At 42.4% G+C, this 13,905-nt stretch overlaps 1 long non-coding RNA gene across 2 annotated transcripts in view; it reads right to left on the reverse strand.

Annotated features, from left to right (window-relative positions):
* Positions 1-2,176: 2,176 nt before the first annotated feature.
* The window catches only part of LOC133639729 (uncharacterized), a 42,561-nt gene continuing 30,832 nt past the window's right edge, over positions 2,177-13,905 (reverse strand). Inside the window, exon 3 of one of the 2 annotated variants that reach the window (XR_009823848.1) lies at positions 2,177-2,585. This is a non-coding gene — a long non-coding RNA (uncharacterized LOC133639729). Of the gene's footprint in view, positions 2,589-13,905 lie in introns of both variants that reach the window. The other variant, XR_009823849.1, reaches the window with a different exon arrangement.

A 13,905-nucleotide genomic window follows, 5' to 3' on the forward strand; every position in this document is an offset into this window, starting at 1 on the left:
TCTGTCAGTAAACTCGCCACGAAAGCACTAAAACATACCGGTGTAGTGAGTTTACATTATTCACCCAAGTAACTTTAGTTATTAGAGGGTTCCGGTCGGACGGTTTTTCACGGGACACATTTCCGGCGTTGATGTTGCATTATTGAGCCACGGAGATGCTGCTCCGTTATTGATTTAAGTAAAGTCTGAATGTCATCAAAACAGTTAGCTCCATCTTTTGACACTTCTTCCACTCCCGTCTTTGCACGCTACACCGCTACAACAAAGATGACAGGGACAAGACGCTGTTAAAGGTGAGCCACGTAAATAAGCGACTTGAAAATGATCTGTAAAACATAATCTATGCAACATTTTGATCAAAGAACCACCATTACATGTTATGTAGACCACAAGATAGTGTTTTAAATGTAGAAAAAAAATCATAATATGACCCTTTTAATGTGCCTTATAATCCAGTTAGCCGATGGGGGACATAAGAGGCTCAGGCTGGTGTTTTTTTTAGTGAAGGGAAGTGAATTGTATTTATATAGCTCTTTTTCTCTCGAGAGACTCTTTATATTGTAAAACCCATTATCTACATATTTAAGCTATATTTAAACCAGCGTGGGTGGCACTGGGGAAAAGGTGGGTAAAGTGTCTTGCCCAAGGGCACAGCGGCAGAGACTCGGATGGCAAGGTTCTGGAATCAAACCTGGAACCCTCAAGTCTACCATCTGAGCCACGCCGCCCATGACGTCCCTAAAGGATATCATTCTTAACATATATCCTATATAAAAAAAATATGTTTTTTCTTGCAACTGATTACGTGTGCAATTGAAAAGTTATTTAAATGAGGATTTTGCGTGTACTATACAAAGCATCACCACGGAGACTCTCTCATTTACTGCACATTCATGTTGGCATGCCCCTACCTGTGGCTATTTGTTATGTTTTCAAACATCTACCACTTTTTATGCGCATTTTAGAAGCAGTCTATAATGGATTTTTTTTTGCAAAGTAAAAAAATGTACACAAATACACATACATTTTTTTATTACATACGTTGTGGCCCCCGTTAAGCTTTTGAATCTGGCCCGCCGGACACTCCCAAATAATTGTTTGTAGATCTTTAAGACTTAAAACTGTAGCTGCCATTGTGATGTGCAGGGATGTTTTCGAATGACCGTAAATCTTGAACCATACAAAGTATTTCAATGGTTGGAATCTGCACTTTTGCATGATATACTAGTTACTATGGTAATCTAAGTCACAGCAGCTCAGACGAGGCACCAAGCAGTGTGGGTGGGGAGCGTTTCCACAGAGCGTTTCCAGAGCGGCCAGCCTGAAATGCGGGTGTCAGGGACAGACGCGGAACGAGAGTTTTACAACAAAGTTCTAAAGCTTAGTGATATATTAGATGTATCAGATCGTAGGTGGGTTTATTTTTTACCCTACGCGTTCATATTTCGCTGCGTTTGTTGCGTTTCGCTTGATTGTAAAATATGCCGATCGATTGGGAGTGTGACGTTCGTATGTTGTCAATATTCAGTGTTTTATCGTTCGTAGTTAATATTGTAAACCCCACATTGTTTATTTTCATGTACATTCTGGGTGTCTCATTCAGTAAAAAAAAATTGAATGCGGTCCGTCATAACGTTTTTAGCATTCAATCAGACATTATTGTGAGGTTTTGTATTACTGTTCCAAAAATACAGATGTACCGGCCCCCAGACACATTTTTTTCTCTAAATCTGGCCCCCCGAATCAAAATAATTGCCCAGGCCTGGGGTAGAAACATGTTTTTGTCATTCATTCATTGACATTTTTACATGTGCTTATTTGCGCAAAAGGAGGGGGCCCCACGGGTTGCTTGATAGATAGATAGATAGATAGATAGATAGATAGATAGATAGATAGATAGATAGATAGATAGATAGATAGATAGATAGATAGATAGATAGATAGATAGATAGATAGATAGATGGATAGATGGATAGATAGATAGATAGATAGATAGATAGATAGATAGATAGATAGATAGATAGATAGATAGTACTTTATTGATTCCTTCAGGAGTGTTCCCTCAGGAAAATTCAAATTCCAGCAGCAGTGTACAGAGTTGAGATAGAATTTAAAATAATTTAAAAAGTAAAAATGGAGGTATAAATGGAAATAAAATAGAAAATATAATGTGGAGGTTTTCCTCCCTCCGAGTTCCATGGACCACCAAGAACTGACATGACGGCGAGCAGTTTGTGACTTCGTTTTATTCTTTCAATAAAACCTTTGTCTCGTCGGGTCGCTTTTCAGCTCCTCCTCCACTGCTCGCTCTTCGGTTGCTTTTCAGCCTCCCGCGTCGTCGCCTTCGTCTCGCTCTCGGTCGTTTTTACTCTGCATGTACTGCTGGCTCTCCAACTCCTTCTGCCCCATCCTCCTCTGCTGCTGCCCTTTTACACACTGGGAGGTGATTAAAGAATTGCGCCCAGGTGGGCGCACCTGACATCCATCTCGGAGCCTCGCTGCAGGTCCGCCAGCCACGCCTCCTCACCGCCATCTCGGAGTCGGCCCCGGCGTGCCCCGCCTCGCTGTAGGTCTGCCGGCCACGCCTCCTCACATATAACAATAGGAATAAAAATAAAAAGTAACAATACAATAAAAAGATAACAGTAAAAATAAGAATATAACAAGAGAAACTAGGCAGTAGTGACCATGTTATGAAAATATATTTTTTTTTAGAAAAAACGGTAATACTGTCGATTATATGACCCTGTTTACACTCCTACATTATATGTTGCTGGAATAGGTTCCAGCCCTGGAACACGTCTTTGAAATGCAAACATGAAACATTTTGTAAGGATTCACAACAACGTGTGCTTTAAAGCAAAAAAAAAAAGCATATCAAGTGACAGAAGTATTAAACGTTATACCAGTCGGTATTTATCGTGATATTTTTTTTACCCCCCACCCATTGATGTATCAGAGAGAAACCAACGTACCAACTTTTTATAGCACTGGTATGCTCTTGTGTATTCTTTCTCTTTAATCCCACGCTTTTACTCTAATCCTCATGATGGTGCACTTTTTTTTGTAATTTTTGGTCCTCCTCCTCTCATTCTCTCTCTTTGTTCAGTAAGCCTTTTCCAATGAGGGGGAGGGAAACCTCAAAGCATGAATCATTAAAAGATGTGAAGAGGAAAATAGATCACTGCGGATGCACCTGCAAAAAATAACAGTGTGCGGTGAATGGAGAAAGATGGGGGACAAGGAGAAGGCGGGGATGTTTTTTTTTCCTTTTTCGCCAAAGAAGTGATCTTCCCTTGCTTTTAACTGCAGTGATTCTCTTCATGGGTTTGTTTTGTTGGCTGGATTGGACCGTTATTCACACTGACAGTACAATTTCCATACAGAATGTGACAGTAAACGCCATATTTGATGATCTTTGCCGGAGCAAATGGCATCATCTGCACCCTTGAAAACAGTCGCGCTTTGTATTCCCCTCACTATTGCTGTTTTCTCTCCACCTACGCGTAAAACATGTGCGTATTGTCAGGGGTTATCTGGGAAACAAAGAGCATCACCAGCCCGTGGCACACGTCTCAGACTAAGAACCTGTTGAATGATTTAAATGCAACGTTCTGCCACACTTGAACACTTGTATATAAAACTGAGATAATTGTTTTTGGTGCTAAAAAAGAAAGGCTTAAAGTCATCCAACACCTTCAATCACTGGCCCTGAAAACCTCAAATAAAGACATAAATCTTGGGGTTATTTTAGATTCTGATTTACATTTCGACAGTCACATCAAATCAGTAACAAAATCGGCCTACTATCACCTCAAAAATCTAACAAGACTTAGAGGGCTCATGTCTGCTCAAGACTTTTTTTTAATTTTTTTATTTTTTTTTTTTTTTTTTTTTTGGCCTGTCCAGCTTCTCAGGCAATATATGCAAGTGTTCAGATTTACTTTACAAATGAGAAGTCTGGGATACTTCTCTTGTTGCCTTATTTGTATTTGACTTTATTAAATGTATTTATATTATCATTTGGTGCAGCCGGGCCGGAGCAGGAGGGGATAGAAAGAGAAAAAAAAGGAAGACAGAGGGGGAAATTGTGGGGACGAGAGGGAGATTAGACAGAGAGACAAAAACAACAACAGCAAACACAACAACAACAACAACAATAGAGCAACATCAGCAAATACGACATGTACAAATATGATGGTAAAAGTAATAGCAATTAAGCAGTTAGCGAAAATAAAAAATAATACAGAAATGACAATGAGCATTATTACACTACAAATGGAGCAATACAAATACCAATAGAAATAGCGCTATTGATAATGAACTATACCAATACTTTACCTTTATTATCAACAATGCAGTTGTTCAAATGCAACAATACATATACGTAATGATAACTTGAGATACGAAAGAATGCAGAAAAATGGAGGGGAAGAAAGAGAAGCAACATACATTAACCTTGTAGATTGTTATAGTAACAATAGGTTAAGCTTTGTCAGTGTGGCATGTGTTATACCCAGTTTATAAGACTTAGAAAAACTTGTACATGCCTTTAATACCAGTAGGCTAGACTATTGTAATGGACTCCTTGCAGGTCTTCCCAAAAAAAACTGTCAGGCAGCTAAAGCTTGTTCAGAACGCTGCTGCTAGAGTTCTAACAAAGACCACACATATAAATCACTACATGGTCTAGGGCCGAAGTATATCACCGATATGCTCCCACTATATAAGCCCTCTAGAATCACTAAGATCTTCTGAGACCAATCTGTTAGCGGTTCCCAGAGTAAACTCAAATCAAGGGAGAGCATCGTTCAGTCACTATGCAACAAATAGCTGGAATAAACTTCCTGAAGATATAATAATAATAATAATAATACCTGGGATTTATATAGCGCTTTTCTAAGTACCCAAAGTCGCTTTACATGTTAAAAACCCATCATTCATTCACACCTGGTGGTGGTAAGCTACTTTCGTAGCCACAGCTGCCCTGGGGTAGACTGACGGAAGCGTGGCTGCCAATTTGCGCCTACGGCCCCTCCGACCACCACCTATCGTTCATTCAACATTCATTCACCGGTGTGAGCGGCACCGGGGGCAAGGGTGAAGTGTCCTGCCCAAGGACACAACGGCATGGTAAGAGGCGGGGAGCGAACCTGCAACCCTCAGGTTTCTGACACGGGCGCTCTACCCACTACGCCATGCCGCCCCATATCAGACTTTCCCCAACTCTGACTACTTTTAAAACTAGACTGAAAACTTTTATGTTCACCTTAGCTTTCAGCTAAATCTTTTAATCCGCACTGTTTTTATTTTTATTGTCTGCATTTTAATTTTAATTTTGCTTTTATTTTCTTTCATTTCACTTTGTTGTACCACATGTTGTGCTGTGAAGCACTTTGAGTCTGCCTTGTGTATGAAAAGTGCTATACAAATAAAGTTGCTTTGCCTCGCCTTGCCTATATTTGAGGATGTGTTAATTGGATATTTGTGACCGTTTAAATGACCATCCAAATAGAGCTCATTGGGAGAGAGGTTATATCACCTGTCATTAGGCCACCTTTGCCCCCCGCTGTGACAAAGAGACATCTGTGTAATTATTTCCCCAGCTTCTGCGGTGCATCCCGTAATTGTTTTAAACCTGAATTGCATTACCAATGGACGTTGCAGTAATCGGAACGGTGTCAAAAGATTTCCACCATTTGTCATCTGGTTAATGGTCTCATTTTCACAGCAACACTTTTGAAACGCCAAGAGACAAAAAACCGGCGGTTGAAAACTTCAATGAGATTTTCCCTCCTGTTGATGATGTTAATACCAGATGAAAAATGGCATGGATTGTGCATGAGTTTCTGGGGAAGTGCTAGCTGATTTGATGGACCACTCTTTCGACCACGCTTCCGTGCACAGCTATATCGCCACGTAGCTGACTGATACGATAGCTGTTTCTTAACCATTGTTGGACAGCGGGGGTCTCTTAGAGGTCTGCCAAAAAAAGTTAAAAGTTAAAGTACCACACTAGGTGTGGTGAAATTACCCTCTGCATTTGACCCATCCCCTTGTTCCACCCCCTGGGAGGTGAGGGGAGCAGCGGTGGCTGCGCTCAGGAATGGTGATTTAACCCCCAATTCCAACCCTTGAGTGCCAAGTAGGGAGGTAATGTCCCATTTTTATAGTCTTTGGTATGACTCGGCCGGGGTTTGAACTCACGACCTACCGATCTCAGGGCGAGCACTCTAACCACAAGGCCACTGAGCAGGTTTGATCTGTATGGGCCGCACTGGTAGTCAATTGTAATACACGTTTCCACCACTTGTGGCAGTAATGACAATATCAAACAAACAGTAGAAGTCTGGAGCTGAAGTCAAAGTCATAATAAGTAAAGTACCACTGATAGTCACATACACACACTAGGTGTGGTGAAATTACCCTCTGCATTTGACCCATCCCCGTCCCTTGTTCCACCCCTTGGGAGGTGAGGGGAGAAGTGAGCAGCACCGGTGGCCACGCTCGGGAATCATTTCGGTGATTTAACCCCCAATTCCAACCCTTTATGCTGAGTGCCAAGCAGGGAGGTAATGGGTCAAATTTTTACAGTCTTTGGTATGACTCGCCCGGGGTTTGAACTCGCGACTTACCGATCTCAGGGTGGACACTCTAACCACAAGACCACAGAAATTATCACGCTTGAAAAAAATTTCTAACGGGGTGAAGCTGTATTTTAATTTGCACTTTGATTTGATTAATAATTTAGTTAGAACGTATTTATTTTAGAACTTTGTGATTGCATGTAAATGTCCCTCATTTTGCAGTACATTTGATTACCGTATTTTTCGGACCGTAGGGCGCACCGGATTATAAAGCGCCCTGCCGATGAATGGGCTATTTTCGATCTTTTTTTCATATATAAAGCGCACCGGATTATAGGGCGCATTAAAGGAGTCATATTATGATTTGTTTTAAGAATTGAAATGTAAAACACTTCCTTGTGGTCTACATAACATGTAATGGTGGTTCTTTGGTCAAAATGTTGCATAGATTATATTTTACAGATCATCTTCAAGCCGCTTTATGACAGTCGCTTCAGGAGGCACCGTTTTGTGGGCGGTCTTATTTACGTGGCTCACCTTCGGCACCGTCTTCTCCCTGTCATCTTTGCTATAGCGGTGTAGCGTGCAAGGACGGGAGAGGAAGAAGTGTCAAAAGATGGAGCTAACTGTTTTAATGACATTTAGACTTTACTTAAATCAATAACAGAGCAGCTTCTTCTCATCCGTAAACAATACCAAGTGTCCCGTGAAAAAACGTCCGACCGGCACTCTCTAATAACTAAAGTTCCTTGGGTGAATAATGTACACTCACTACACCAGTATGTTTTAGCGTTTTCATGGCGAGTGTACTGACAGATATAAGTAAGAAGATAGAGAAAAAGAAGAAGCTTATCGTCTACAAAGGCAGATTTGCGCAATTTTTCAGGATTTATGCAGATCCCAAATACAGATCAGCAGGGACCAGAAGGTAAGAAAATTTGCTTTTGCATATTATTGCGAAACAAAGCGCCAGATATTATGTCTTACCTTATACACACACCATAATAATACTTGTATGTTTAATGCACCGACAATCCATCAAGCGGTGCTGCTTCATAGCTTACTAAAGTCGTACTAAAACATTTTGTGTGTAATGTTCTATATTTTCAATGGAACAAATAAAATGTTGGCGTTGTTTACTTGAGTCATATTGCCATCATATTGCAGTCTACACATATCTCTTATGTTTGACTGCCATCTACTGGTCACACTTATCATTACACCATGTACCAAATAAAATTTCTTCTAGGTCGGTAAGCAAAACCAGAATTATTCCGTACATTAGGCGCACCGGGTTATAAGGCGCACTGTCGAGTTTTGAGAAGAAAAAAAAAGGGATTTTAAATGTGCCTTATATTTTTGTAATCAGTCCGACCTAAGCCTTGATAAAAAAATATTTGTGACAAGGTGTTTCCTGTTAAACTGTGTGTATGTTAGATATTATTTGTGAATACGATTAAATTCAGCAGTAAGATTACTATTTCAGTGTTAATATTTAAGTGAAAAAGTTGGGCCCCGAAGTTAAAAAGGTTAAGAACTCCTGTATTATATTACCAATTCATTAATTCAAGAATTCAATAACTGCACCCACTTGACATGCTTAGCAGCCGGTCACCCTGAGAAGGGGGTCCTTACATCTAAAATCCCTTCTCAAGGTTTCTTCTTTTTCTCCTTCTGGGGTTTTTTGAGTTTTCCTTGCCCGGATGTGGGTTTAGATCAGGGGTTGTTGTTGTGAGTTTGTGAAGCCCTTTGAGGCAGTCATAATTAATGGCCGTACTAATAAAATATGTTTGATTGATTGAAGACAGTGTAAGGTATTGTTGCTTCAGAAGTGTGGTTGTCAATCTGTTTTGTGGATCTTCTGTTTTGGTACTCTATGCTGGTTCCTTTAACATTGATAAATCCGTGTATCATTCATTCATTATCATGTGCATGAATTTACCCGGGGTCCCGGCAACGGTAATGATCCTTCCACAGGTTCCCCCACAGCAGATGTCTTCAACATGGGTCCGCAGAGATACTGCAGGGGGATTGTGAAAACTTTGATACAGTAAAGAAGGGAATCATATGGCCCCATACCTAGATGGATCTTGTGTGAGAAAGGGGCTGGGGGGGCTATCCTTTTTGCAATGCAGTCTGCTGGAAATGATTGAAAACGCCCATTTATACAGCAACTGACATTGTGGTCTAAATTGAAATTGCCACAAAAAGACATTTAAAAATATTCAACACCTAGTGCCCTCTGGCGACCAAAGTGGATAGTACACTGCCACAATTCATCACGTTTCATCCATCCATCCATCCATCTTCTTACGCCTATCCGAAGTCGGGTCGCGAGGGCAACAGCCTAGGCAGAAACGCCCAGACTTCCCTCTTCCCAGCTACTTCGTCCAGCTCTTCTCGGGATATCCCGAGGCGTTCCCAGGCCATTTGAGAGACATAGTCTCTCCAACGTGTCCTGGGTCTTACCTGTGGTCTCCTACCAGGGGCGTTCATGGGGGCATCCTGACCAGATGCCCGAACCACCTCATCTGGCTCGTCTCGATGTGGACGAGCAGCGGCATTACTCTGAGCTTTTCTCAAATAACAAAGCTTCTCACCCTATCTCTAATGGAGAGCCCCACCACCCGACAGAGGAAACTCATTTAGGCCGCTTGTACCCGTGATCTTGTCCTTTCTGTCATAACCCAAAGCCTAATGAACATAGGTGAGGATGGGAACGTAGATCGACCGGTAAATTGAGAGTTTTGCCTTCCGGCTCAGCTCCTTTTTCATCGCATCACTGCAGATGCTGCACCGATCTGCCTATTGACCTTACGATCTACTCTTCCCTCACTCCCGAACAAGACTCCGAGGTACTTGAACTCCTCCACTTGGGGCGGGATCTCCTCCGGAGATGGCACGCCACCCTTTTCCGGGCGAGAACCATGGACTCGGACTTGGAAGTGCTGATTTTCTTCCCAGTCACTTGCTACTCGGCTGTGAACCGATTCAGTGAGAGCTAAAGCTCCTGGCCAGATGAAGCCAGCAGGATGATATCATCCACAAAAAGTAGAGATCTAATCCTGCAGCTACCAAACCAGATCCCCTCAACGCCCTGACTGCGCCTAGAAATTATGTCCATAAAAGTTATAAACAGAATCGGTGACTAAGGGCAGCCCTGGCAGAGTCTAACCCTCACTGGAAACGGGTCGGACCAAGCTCTGACACTGAGCACTCTCTACTGTACTTCCCGAGGGACACGGTTGAATGCCTTCTCCAAGTCCACAAAACACATGTAGACTGGTTGGACAAATTCCCATGCACCCTCAATGACCCTGCCTGAGAGTACAGATTTGGTCCACAGTTCCACGACCAGGACGAACGTCACGGCACGATTCTTGTGTCAGGTAAACGTCGACAAATGGGGCCATATGAATTCCCCTCCTACTGTAGATTGGTTGATTATCTACGTTCCAGCGAGATCGGCCAATCGAACGACAACTTTTACAATGATTTCCTTCTGGAATTTGACAGTAGTTCTCGACGTCACTGTGTAATTACTGGCAGTCAAAGCTTTAAGCAGTCGGGACTACTTTCCTGACTGAATGAATACACGACGGGAGTGTATCGCGAGATTTGGTGTTGGTCGTGGGATTCAAAATAGAAGAAAAAAACAAGCGATGCTTTCAACATGCATTATTGTTAAAGTTAAACTACCACTGATAGTCACACACACACTAGGTGTGGTGAAATTACCCTCTGCATTTGACCTATCATTTTGGTGATTCAACCCCCAATTCCAACCCTTGATGCTGAGTGCCAAGCACAGAGGTAATGGGTCCCATTTGTATAGTCCGGGGGTCGGCAACCCGCGGCTCTAGAGCCGCATGCGGCTCTTTAGCGCCGCCCTAGTGGCTCCCTGGAGATTTTTCAAAAATGTATGAAGAATGGAAAAAGATGAGGGGAAAAAATGTATTTTTTTGTTTTAGTATGGTTTCTGTAGGAGGACAAACATGACACAAACCTCCCTAATTGTTATAAATCACACTGTTTATATTAAATATGCTTCACTCATTCGAGTATTTGGCGAGCGCCGTTTTTTCGTACTTATTTTGGCGGTCCTTGAACTCACCGTATAGTTTGTTTACATGTATAAATTTCTCCGACTTTCTAGGACGTGTTTTATGCCACTTTTTCTGTCTCATTTTGTCCACCACACTTTTAACGTCGTGCGTGAGTGCACAAAGGTGAGTTTTGTTGATGTTATTGACTTGTGTGGAGTGCTAATCAGACATATTTAGTCACTGCATGACTGCAAGCTAATCGATGCTAACATGCTATTTAGGCTAGCGATATGTACATATTGCATCATTATGCCTCATTTGTAGCTATATTTGAGCTCATTTAGTTTCCTTTAAGTCCTCTTAATTAAATTTATATCTCATGACACATGTAATATGGCTTTTAATTTTTTGCGGCTCCAGACAGATTTTTTTTTGTATTTTTGGTCCAATATGGCTCTTTCAACATTTTGGGTTGCCGACCCCTGGTATAGTCTTTGGTATGACTCGGCTGGGGTTTGAACTCATGACCTACAGATCTCATGGCGGACACTCTAACCACAAGGCCACTGAGCAGGTTATTGGAAGCTAATTCTTAAAAAACTTTAACCAAGGCAACATTTGGGCGAAAATGTTCATCTTTAACCGAAATAACTTTGTTAACCCAGGTATCCCTGTATTTAAACTTCCTCTGGAAAATAATATATTTCAGCAACGCTCGAGGAACATTGCTGCAGTAACACATCCTGTTGCATTCTGATTCATATATATAAAGTCGGGCCCTTCAAAATAAAAGCATGCCAGTGAAATAATGCGGGTGAACCAAAGTAGGCAGTCAGGGGTTTCCCTAAATGTGTACATATTTAGCAAAAATATAAACAGGAAGTTCCCACTTGGCCAAACTTCACAAAATAAGTGTAGCTTATGTTTAAAGTATCCTAACCCCAAAGAACAAAGGGGACGAGAGGGCCTTTTAAAAAGATGACACCATTTTTGAAAAAGATTCAATCACATGAATATACATCACGTCTGTCCTTTGTCTCTATGGTGCGGTGACAAGAAGGTTGCAATTCAGATCAAGACTGATAAAATTCTAGTGAGCCGTGTCCTGCATACTCACCACTTTTTGCTGACTGTTTCATCAGATAAAGTCCACAGGTTTCATTAAATATGAGGCGCGCTGGGTTCCCCTTCAGTGTATGTCAGCATCTTTCCGGTGTTCTTTGGCTTGTTTCCTTTGAACGAGGCCGCCGACGCAAAACAAAACAATGCTGGGATGCTGTGTTAGTGTGACTGACCTCCTGTAACCAGGGTCCTCTCTGGGCCAGAGTGTGTTTTGGTCACGGAATTCTCGTCTCATGAATGGAAATTGAAATACAAAACAAGATTTGGTTTATCTGAATTTAATTTTCAAATAGAAATTATTAATGTGGTCTGTTTTTCAGTCTCAAAGAGTGTTTTATTTAGAGAAAAAATTTTAAAATTTAAGTCCCATCTTAAAACCCATTTGTATACTCTAGCCTTTAAAAAGACCCCCTTTTCAGACCAGTTGATCTGCCGTCTCTTTTCTGCTCTTCCCCCCTCTCTTCAATCAATCAATGTTAATTTATATAGCCCTAAATCACAAGTGTCTCAAAGGGCTGCACAAGCCACAACGACATCCTCGGTACAGAGCCCACATACGGGCAAGGATAAACTCACCCCAGTGGGACGTCGGTGAATGACTATGAGAAACCTTGGAGAGGACCGCATATGTGGGTAACCCCCCCCCCCCCCCCCCCCCCCTCTAGGGGAGACCGAAAGCAATGGATGTCGAGTGGGTCTGACATAACATTGTGAAAGTCCAGTCCACAGTGGATCCAACACATCAGCGAGAGTCCAGTCCACAGCGGGGCCAGCAGGAAACCATCCTGAGCGGAGACGGGTCAGCAGTGCAGAGATGTCCCCAACCGATGCACAGGCAAGTGGTCCACCCGGGGTCCCGACTCTGGACAGCCAGCACTTCATCCATGGCCTATGCAACTCCCCCTCGCAAGGGACAGGGGAGAAGAGGAGAGAAGAAAAGAAAAGGCAGATCAACTGGTCTAAAAAAGGGGGGTCTATTTAAAGGCTAGATTATACAAATGAGTTTTAAGATGGGACTTAAATGCTTCTACTTCTCTTGCGTGGAGAGGTTACCAGGTGACGACAGAAGACGCGCGAGCTGTTCAAGGACCACTCCTCTGTGCATCAGTGGGGGACGTCTCTGCGCTGTTGAATTGTCTCCACTCAAGATGATTCCCTGCTGGCCCCCCACTATGGACTGGATTCTCACACTATTAACTAGATCCACTCGACGTCCATTGCACCGGTCGCCCGGGGCGGGGGTACCCACATCTGCGGTCGCCTCCAAGGTTTCTCATTGTATCCCATTGGGTTGAGTTTTTTCTTGCCCTGATGTGGGACCTGAGCTGAGGATGTCGTTGTGGCTTGTGCAGCCCTTTGAGACACTTGTGATTAAGGGCTATATAAATAAACTGATTCATTGATTGATAAAAATCATGAGTGAGGAGAGACAAAAAAATTGGTTTCTGACAATCTGGCAGGCTGTTCCGCAGGATAGCGGCTAAATGCCGCCTCACCATGCATGGGTCTTTGTTCTGGTATTTTTTAAAGCTAAAAGGCCAGTGCCAGAAGACCTCAGGATCCACCAGGGTTGATAGCAAAAAAGACCCCCTTAAAGTAGACAGTGAAAGTATGCACGAAGCAGCTCGAAATGTGCAATAAAGGGACTAGAAGTAACATTTCATCAATTACTGTATTTTCTGGACCATAGAGCGCACCGAATTAAAAGGTGCACTCCCGATGAGCGGGTCTATTCAGGTCTATTTTCATACAAAAGGCGCACTGGATTATAAAACGCATTAAACGGGTCATGTTATGATTTTTTTCTAAATTTAAAACATTTCCTTGTGGTTTACATAACATGTAATGGTGGTTATTTGGTCAAAATATTGCATAGATTATGTTTTACAGATCATCTTCAAGTCGCTTTATGACAGTCGCTTCAGAATGTTTTGTGGGCGGTCTTTCTTGTTGTAGCGGTGTAGCGTGCAAGGACGTCCACAGTTTCCAAAAATGTTTTTAAATGTGGACTCGTCAGACCACAGAACACTTTTCCACTTTGTATCAGTCCGTCTTAGATGAGCTTAGGCCCAGCGAAGCCGACGGCGTTTCTGGGTGTTGTTGATAAACGGTTTTCGCCTTGCATAGGAGAGTTTTAACTTGCACTTACA

The sequence above is a fragment of the Entelurus aequoreus genome, linkage group LG02 (genome assembly GCF_033978785.1).
Source record: "Entelurus aequoreus isolate RoL-2023_Sb linkage group LG02, RoL_Eaeq_v1.1, whole genome shotgun sequence".
NCBI classification, from domain to species: domain Eukaryota; kingdom Metazoa; phylum Chordata; class Actinopteri; order Syngnathiformes; family Syngnathidae; genus Entelurus; species Entelurus aequoreus.